The following is a 10,637-nucleotide window of genomic DNA, read 5'->3' as shown; positions in this document are numbered from 1 at the left end:
TTTGAGCTCGGCTGGAGATGCTATTAATTAATAGGCTGAATAAATTTAGTCAGCTACGAGAGCACAGTTCTCAAATGAAAGCTTCAAAAAGTCTTTGCTAACTAAAGATGTAAGAATGTGATTTTAAGTTATACCCTAGAAGAAAGAAAGAAGAGTAACCCTACTTAACCCTAGACGTCAAGCTTGACTCAAAGGGAGAAATTCCTAACATTTTTATTTTATTTATATTAAATAATATTTATTATTTTATTTTTTTCTAAGCATAATTTGTTGCATAAATATTATATACTAAATTTATAAATATTAACTAACAATCTAAAGTACTGTGATATTCTAAGTTTTGTGTTGGTAGGAATTTTATTACATTTCAGATTTTATATTTTAAAATATGAATGTAAAAGAAATAAAATATAATACATTAAGCGATTTCAAATTTAAAATTAGCTTTAAATTATTTATGTTTTAATTCTCCAATTGCTGCTTGTATATTTAAATCTCAATATTAAGAAATTTGCATTTTAGTCCTTACAACTTCAACAATATACAAAATAGTTCATCTGCCATATAGAAATTTATAATTTTTAGAAATAATGAATTATAACTATTTTCTACTTTAAACTAAGTAAAATATCAACATATCCTCTGTAAACAAAAAAAAAAATTGGTTCAAGAATGTATACCCTAAAAAAAACATATATTATGTCAGTAAACATTTAAACTTGAATACATAAACATTTTACAATCCTTAAACCTTCCTAAATCTGTGGGGTTAATTGGAAAATAACATATGTTATTAATAAGATAGTATTTTCTCTAGTGTTTATGCTTAAGAAAGCACTAACACGCCACTATTTTATGGTGGTGATTCTTTAATTCTGTTCAAGAAAACATATAATTTGAGATTATCAATTTCATTTACATGCTTAATTGATATATGTTAGATAAATGATCACAGATACTAAAAATATTTTTTCCCCTACTTCTTTCTTTTTATAAATGGGTTTAGTTAACAAATCAAAATTGGATTTGAGTAGGAAACTAATCGAGTATTTAATCTTGTTGGATTGAAATAAATTTGTATCCAACCCGTTTAAACCAACATTCCAAATAAAGTGATTTGATTACCTCATTAATGTATTAAATTTAAAGTCTTTTACTCTTGTCATATTGAATTTGTTACGAACCGGCCTAATCCGATTCGCAACGATTATGGATTCGATGAAACTCATAATTTTCGAAGAGATCTATGAACAGTCTAATTAACAGATTCTCCTGAATTTTGGATATATTGTTGCTCTTGGAGAGAGCTTTCTGATGAATCCAATATCACAAGATTCGGATGGTTAGATTTCAAAATATCGACCAAACAGTGGCCGAAGGTCAATAGATCCTAGTTTGATAGCTCATCAATGGCTAGATAGATGTTAGGTTTAGTTCTTGGTGTGAAGGAGAAGAAGATATGAGGGAGAGGGCGTCAATGGCTAGAGACAAGTAGAAAAGGAGATAAATGTCAAAGTCAATTCAATTATCCAAGATAAACTCAAATTAGAGTTTCCTCCATATATTTATAGAGGCTCACCCTAAGATCTCATCAACTAAGTTAAAATAACTCTAAACAACCTTAACAAATCCTAACAAATCCCACACTTTTGCCGCGGTGCGGTCGAACGCGCCCGATCACATTTGAACGCGGAATTTCGGTTCTTTGTCAATGTGAATATATGGAGGCATTCGAATGACCGTGTTTGAACGGCCCGATTCTGTTCGAATGTGCAATTTGCTTTCTCTATTTTTGCGAACGTGTGCATGCGTTTGCATCCCCGTTCAAACGCGGTCCCTACGTTCGAACACACTCTGGCAAAAAATGTTTTTATTGCTTCTAACAAACTCAACTAGATAAATAGGCTCATCCCAATGAACCCAATGACTTGCATGGAGCCAATATGGATCGAATCGTATCAGAAATTTTATTTTAGACCTTGATATTCTAAAATATATATATATTTGCATGCTCATATATATGTTTGCAGTTTTTAACCATGCATTTGAATTATAATTCAAATAATAAATTGTTAGAGTATTTGCAGTTTAATATTGGATTTCAGTTATTTGTGATTTAGTTCATATATATTTTATGCAGTTTTAAAATATTATAATTTTGATATTGAAATCAACATTTGGAACAGTGAATCATGAGAACTTTTTATTAGCATTAAAAAAAATTACTACAATTTGTACAAAAATCTCAATGTTTTGAGGAATGTAAGAAGAGAATTATAAGTGAGACAGGTAAAAAAAAAAATTTTGAGATCATAAATTAGAAAATGACCTTTCATCTTTGTCATTATATTAGCTTTATTATTTTGACAGAAAAAACCCTATTTTGTACATAATATATTATAGTCCCTTAGATATTAAAATTTAGCAATAATTTAATGTGAATGGTATTTTAAGAATAATCAATATTTTAATTCTTAAAAATGATAAATAGTAATTAACTTATATGACATGTCAATATAAAAATTATGTGAAATTTAAAATTTTAATTTGGAGTTCATAACCCCCACATTTATAAATAGTATCATGTATTTCGTGATGATAATTTATCAAATAGACAAGTATAACAATAATTTAAGCAATCACTTTCAACTTTTATAGCACTTCAATAATTTTATTGTTAACTATATATGAAAGTATTTCACATATTACAATGTGTATATCATACTCTATAATTTACAAGATTCTCTTCTCATATCTTTTATATTGAAGCATATAATTATCATTAATAGAAATCAAATAAATAGCAAACACTGTTTTTCATAAACATGCTTAATATTATACAATTGCATAGTAAAAAAATATTTAATATTAGTTACCCTACATTTTAATCAATATTTAAGAATAAAAATTATTCAAATATAAGACATGTCTAACATAGAATCTTAATTCTCATATATAAAAATTAACATATTGAATGTGCTTAAAAAAATATTCACATTAAATTTATTGCTAAAATTTATATTCAATGGACTAGAATGTAATATATTACAAACAAAAAGGTTTCAATAAAGCTAATACAACAACAATGAGGAAATATCATATTTTAATTTACGATCTCAAAAATATTTTTATGTGTCTCACTTATAATTCCTCGTTTTATGTTCCTCAAATCATAGTCTTTTCTTCAAGTTGAAGTAATTTTTTAATTTCACTTATTTACCAAAATAGTAATATCCAAATTATAATGTTTTGAGATATAATGCAAGAAATTTTCATGTTTAATAATCCATAACACTTGTACAGACTAATGACAAATAATTAAATATATTTAAATATAATTCAAATGCAGATTTAAAGCTGTAAATATATATTTACTATCTACCTTTAAGAAATGACTTAAAAGTAATTTCAATAAATACCGACTTTAAACTCAAAATAATTTTTTTTCTTGCCTAACATAGGCAAAAATAATATTTAGAATAGCACAGGTTTATTCGTCTATTTAAACTACTTAACAATTTTTTTCTTGCCTAATATTGAAGCGTAGCTGTCCTAAAAGAAAATGACATTTGTGCAAGTTTACCAACCTATCTTTCATTCAAGGTACAACCCAAAATCTTATTCTTGTATTGCCAAATAGTATAAATTTTTGACACTTTTTTTTGTGTAAACGATACTCCTCAAATTAGATAAAAATATGAGAAAAAATTAAGAAAAAAATAACCAAAACTTTTATACTTAACTTATATGGTTTTGTTAAACAAATTGGTATTTATATGTGTCGACTTCTTGGATTTCTCCAACACTTGTAACTCCAAATAAATTTAATTTTTTAACTATTTAAAGTAATCGTTAAAGCCATTACAAAACTTTTAAATTTTTTGTAATATTTAAGTTTTAAATGCCTTTAATTAATAATTTTAAGATTTAAATTTTTTTGAAATAAATAACATATATACTCTCTTTACTTAGGTAAAAAAATAACAACAATAACAAAACTATTTTTTGTTCACTTCTCTCCATTAGTTTTCCTCTTTTCTTCTAAGTGCATTTCTCACATAGAAACGTTGTAAGACTGTGCTAAAGGGCATTGTAGAAACAATACTCTAAGTTATAATTTGGAGAAAATCTGGACGAGTAAACTTGCGCAGAGATATCCACTTTTCTTTATAACAATTGTACTTCGACGTGCCTCATAAGCTAGAGTTCATAATCTTTGATTTATTATACTACCTAATATCTATTTTTTAATTTTCTAAATATAAAATTAGATTTACTCTGTTACAAAAATATTATATGCTAAATTCATAAATAAAAACTAATACCACAGTTAGAGAAACTTTAAAATTATTTTACTACCTTACAGTCGGGTATTATTTCAGTGTATTTCATATATTTTAAACTTAAGCACTAAATCTCGACTATGTTGAAACTAACTATGCAAATACTAAATCTCGACTATGTTGAAACTAACGATGCAAATACTATAATCACTATAAATATTAACACATAATAAACAAATTCTATCTTTCTTCACCTACCTAGCAAACTACAAGTCAAAATAAATAAAAGAGAGCTTATATTATTTCCTATCGATCATTTTACTCTAGTCTTCATGGTAATTGATTGTGTTTCTACAGAAAGAGAGAGCATCTGTGAGGGGTAATTAAATTTTTTTCATATCTTTAGCATCAATTGACTAACTAAGTGGTTGAGTGGCGTGAATCATATAGAGATTTAATGCTTATGTTTAAAGTACAAATGAGTAAAAATAATTATACCAGATTACAAGAGTGCGGTTACTTGTCTAATTACAAATTTCACACCTTAAACTACAAAAGTTTAGTTGTGCACAATTTTGAAAAAATACTCACAAAATAATCATTTGAAGTTCAAAAATTATGAAACCAATTGAATAAAATCTATGACATCATGATGTAGAACTTTTTTATTCAAAGTTTTTTTAGGTTCAAAATATATCTACAACGGAATGAATAATTTATAGTTTAAGTATGAAATTCTGATAAAAATTCATAGTTTAAACTATCTTTAATTAATCTCTTATTTTATTAATTAAAAAATGATTAGAGACTTGTATAAAAAAAAAGAAAGGATTAAGAGATAGAAAAAAGAGTAATAGAAAAAGAAGAAGATGATAAGTACGGGTCATTTCTCTCTCTTTTATAGTGTCCCGTTAATATTTAATGAGGCACTAAATTATAGAAAGAGCAAATTTGGAAGAAAAGTAAGAAAAAATGCTCATGTGCAAGAGAAACTGAAAATGACTCAACCTCGCTAAACCGAAAACCAAGTGAGTTTTCGATAAAAATAACCCTTAAATTATAAGTTCACTCAATAATTTATCAAATAAGAATTTATTTGAAATATATTTTAGATATGAGGTTAAAACTGCAAATATATGAGTATGACAAAATTTTCTTTTAAAAAATGACTTATTTGCATAAATATAGGGTTTAAACTAAAAAGAATCGTTTCTATGTATATTATAGACAAATAAAATTTTAGAATAGTAAGGTCTGAAACAAAAAAATTCTGAATGACACGAATAAGTAAGTACAAGACTGTAATTTTAGTGCATTAATGAGGTAATCAAATCTCTCTGTCAAAAAAGATTAACAAATATCTAAATTTATTAAATTATTTAGGTCGGGTATAAATTTGTTTGAATCCGATCAGATTTAATACTCTTGTACTTATTGGATTAGTTCTAAACCCATTTATAAAAAGCTAGAGAGATTGATAGTTTTTGTTTCTGAATTTAGCATATAATATTTATATAATAGAGTGAATATATTTTTATGTTTAGAAAAATAAAGAATATATATTATTTAATATTCATAATATAAGATGCTTGAAACTCTGGTACGACGTAGTCCAAGACGCAGCTATTACGAAGGAAAGTGACGGATTTTATGCAATGTCATTTGTTTATCTTTCTTCTAAGATACAATTCAGAATTCTATTCTTGTGTTGTGAGTTAATAAGTCATTCGTCGCATCTTTATAAAAACCATATTCATTTGATCCGATTAAAATAATATATAAATAAAAAGAAAAAACTAAGGGGAAGAATTAAAATAGCTTGGATTATGTTATTTTTATATATAGGTGTTTTAGATGTTTTTGAATTACTCTAAATATTTATACCTTGTAGTTTTATTCAACCCATTAACTATTAAAAATACTATTATGACCTATTAGAAATCTATTAGGAATAGAGGTGAAATAAGAATAACAAATAGGAATTGCTATTTCCAAAATGTGAGATTTATTTTATGAATAATTATTTATATTTTTGAATAAATGTGTAATAATTATGTTTAATGTAATATAAAGTGAACGGTAAAGAAAAAAAATATTAAAATACTTTTTGATTTGATGTAATTATGATAAATAGTATTTTTTATAAAATATGATTATTTTGATGTTTACCTATTTTTCTGAAATAAGAACTTTTGTTATTCGTGAAGTGAACGTGGGCTAAAGATGTTACAATGTTTGAACTTTAAATTTCTTTAGTTACTAATTTTATATCAATAACAGAGATAATTCTTTCTCAACAAATTTATTTACCATGTATTCTTCATTTTTATATCATTAATCTGGACTAGAAGTAGCAGTAGAATTATCTGACTCAGATGACTTGCATCTCCATCAAAACTTCTTATCTAATGGCAAAGATTCTTTGTAAATTTCATTTATATAACAAAAAAAGAAAAATGAAAGACAACTATATGATTCTTTCGTTTTATTTTCCTTTTCTTAACGATATTTTTTTTTGGATTTTGAAGCTCCTAATATTTTTGCCCAATTTGGCTTCAGTTCAGTCCAAAATACTCTTTTGTGATCATGGTATGTATCAATTAAGGATGTAAACAGAATTTTTCTCATAACATGAATATAATTATTTTATTCAAGATATTATGTTACGAACTGGCTTGATCCGGTTGGTGGCGGTTTTGAACAGATTTGAGAACATTATTTTTGAAGGATATTTCGGAGGATCTAGCCGTTAGATTTTACTAAAATTTGGATATGTTGTTTTGTTTGAAGAGAGCTTTCCAACAAATCCAAAATCTTAAGGTTTGGATAGCTAGATCTTGAGATATTAGTCAAACAGTGACTAAATGTCGCATAAATCTTAGCTTGTTACCCTTTTAATGGCTAGATAGGTGCTAGGAGAACCCCTCTTTAGAGTGAAGGGGGGAGAAATTACTGCAAAAGATAGGGATTAGGAGTTAGAGGAGGTCGAGTAAGGACTTAGGCTGTGGAAGAAAGGAGGTGGGAGAGGGCACCGACGGTTAGAGCAAAAAGGAGGGAGATATGACAGTAATGCCAATGCAATTATCAGATAAACTCTAATTAGGGTTTCCTCCACATATTTATAGAAACTCACCGTTTTGACCTAAACAATAAAAATCAAGTGTTACAATAAAAATAAATTCTAAAAAATCAAGTGTTTTCGCTGCGGCGCGTTCGAACGCACAAATTCTGTTTTCTGTTTTTGCGAATGTGTGTAGGCGTTTGAACATCACGTTCGAACGGGCTCAGGGCCGTTTGAGAGGGTGGAGCAAAAAATATTCAAAAGCAAGACATGATGTAAAAAAAAAGAATTGGCTTGAGAGCATTGAGACTTTAGATATTCTGGATGAATTAAGGAATCTTTTAAATGAGGAGGCAAATGATAGAACTAATTTGATTCTGAAATTAAATTAGTTGTACAAGGAGGAAGAGATGTTATGGCAAAAAAGATCTAGGCAAAAATGGCTGCTAGAAGGAGATAGTAACACTAAATATTTTTATCAAATTACAAATAGAAGGAGAAGGAAGAATAGCATTTGCTCTATGATTATCAATGGGGAGTAGGTCAGGGACTTACATAGAATAAAAGAGCACATTACTGATTATTATAAAAGGCTTTTTGGGAAAGTAGATTAGTGAAGATTAAGGATGACTGATAAGGTTTGGAAAATTAGAAAATTAAAGGAGAAATAGAAACTTAAGCTTGGTAAGCCTTTCACTGAGATTGAGGTCTTTGTTAGGGAGATGGCTAAAAATAAAGCCCTATGCCCTGATAGTTTTAATATGAAGTCGTATCATAAATTTTGAGAGTAGTTAAAAATTTATCTGATGAGAATTTTTAAAGAGATTTATGAGAATTGTAGGGTCTATGTATAATCAATTATGTCATGTTGGTGCTTATTCCAGAAAAAAGTAGAGCAGAGAAGATTAAAGAGTAAAGACCTATTAGTCTACTAAAGTTATAAGATTGTTACAAAGGTGTTGACTTCTAGGTTTTGTCGAGTGATTGGAACAATGTTAGGAGAGTATCAAAGTGCTTTTATAAAAAAAGATACATATTTGATAGTGTGGCATGTGCCCATGAAACTATATTTGAGATTAAAAAATTAAAGAAAGAAGGTTTGTTATTTAAGCTAGATTTTGAGAAGGGTGGAATTTTTTAAAGGATATTTTAAAATGACGAGGTTTTCTAATAATTGGATAAGCTAGGTAATGTAAGCGGTTACTACAGGATGTTCATCTGTTATTCTCAATGAGGAACTAGAAAAATATTTCAGATCTAGAAAAGGGCTGAGACAGGGAGATCCTTTATCTCCTTACTTATTTCTGCTGGTTGCCGATGGTCTTCATAAGATGATAAATCATGCTAAGTAGGTTGGACTGCTAAGTGGTTTGGAAAAGGATAGGAATGATAAATAAATTATAAAGCTCAAATATGCTGATGATACTTTGATATTTCTTTATGCTGATGAGAAAGAAGTGGGAGTTCTAAAGTTCATTCTATATTATTTTGAAGCAATATCTAGAATGAAGATAAACTTCAATAAAAGCTCTTTAGTGTATCTAGGGAGAGAGCAAGGCATGGAAGAGAAGCTTGCTAAGTTGCTAAATTGCAAATGGAAAAGCTCCCTATAAAGTACCTTGGTCTTTCCCTGCATGATAGTAAACTAAGAAAGAGCGATTGACTCTCTGTTATAGACAAGATGGATAAAAGGCTTGCGGGCTAGAAAGGTAGATTGCTGTCTTTAGGGGAAAAAGTTGTGCTTATAAACTCGGCGCAATTTTTCTTTATTATGTTTTTTTTACTATGCCGATTTGGGTCAAGAAAAGAATTGATAATTTATGGAAAAAAATTTTGTGGAGAGGCACGGAGGAAACAAGATAAGGATATGCCCTAGTCCCTTGGAAAAAAGTCTGTAAGGAGAAAGATAAGGGAGGTATGGAAATCCTAAACTTAACTGATATGAATAAGGTATTACTTGCTAAATGGTGGTGGCGCTTACTCTAGAGTGATAACGCTAATATTGCTGAAGTTATAATGTAAAAGTACTATAAGAGAAAAAATGTTGATTTATTTTAGGGTAACAATTCTACAAGAATCTCTCCTTTCTAGAGAGAGGTTTTTCAAACTAGCACGAAATGGAAAGTTCAAAAGGGTGATAGGGTTCGATTCTAGCTAGATATTTGGTGTGGGGAGTATTCTATGGCAATAAATTTTTCTGGTTTGTTTGATATTGCCTGAAATACAAAAGTAACGATGAATGAAGTGTGGAATGGAGGTGCTTGGAATCTCAAGTACTATAGAAACTTGACTGAGCAGCAGACTAAAGATGAGGAGGAAATGATTACTATGATAGAAAACATAGGGCTAACCATATCAGATATGAAAGATAAGATTAAGTGGAGGCCCGTAAGAAATGTTATCTTCACTATTAAATCTCTTTATAGATTTCTGAACCATTGAGAGATCATCTCTAATTCTTTACAGAAAATCTAGAAATTAAAAATCCTTTTAAAGGTATGGGCATTCTTGTGGCTGATGTATCAGAATAGGATTCTTACAAAAGATAATCTAAAGAAAAAGGGTTGGAGTGCCAATACAAAGTGTCTTTTGTTCTCAAGATGAATCAGTGGATTATCTCCTTACAAGGTGTAAATTTATGAAACAGATTGCTAGAAGGGTGAATATGGTCGTGGGTTCGAATAGTGGTCCTAAGCAAGCAAAGAACTGGTTTGATACCGGCAGAAAGAAGGAATTGAATAAATGGTTGTTTATATGGGTTGTGGCTCTGATTTGGAATGTGTGGTTGAAAAGAAATATGATTTTTATCGATAAATCTAAATCTTGGGAAGAAATCCAATATAAAGTAACGATTATGTTCCTTTGCTAGGCAGGACTTCAAGGTGAGGAGGCAACTAAAAGAGCAAAAAAATTGGCACAATAGGTGGATGTAGAGATTCTGGACTAACGGGAGGCTAGACTAGCAGGAGAGGACCTCAGTTCTCTATTTTTAAACTTTGTTGTTCTTTTGCTGACTGCTAAGTTGCGACTGGTTTTAAAACTTATGTGACTTCTAGGACGTCTCTTTTGAGGGTGTTTATTCTCTTAGTTAGTCTGTCTTTAAACTTGAGTGATGAGTGTTAGTACTTTGTTTTGTAGTGATACTAACCTCTACTGGTGGATTGCTGATGAACTTATTATCTTTTAGATTTGTAGAGGTATATGCTGTGTTTTAATTTTGTTTTAAGACTATCATACACTCTAAAATTTCTATATAATTTGAAAGTGTTTAAATGTTTCATTGAAATATGACT

Source organism: Typha latifolia, chromosome 8 (assembly GCF_019914945.1).
Source record: "Typha latifolia isolate L0001 chromosome 8, TyphaL0001v2, whole genome shotgun sequence".
NCBI classification, from domain to species: Eukaryota; Viridiplantae; Streptophyta; class Magnoliopsida; order Poales; family Typhaceae; genus Typha; species Typha latifolia.
Note: the sequence above shows the minus strand (reverse complement) of the source record.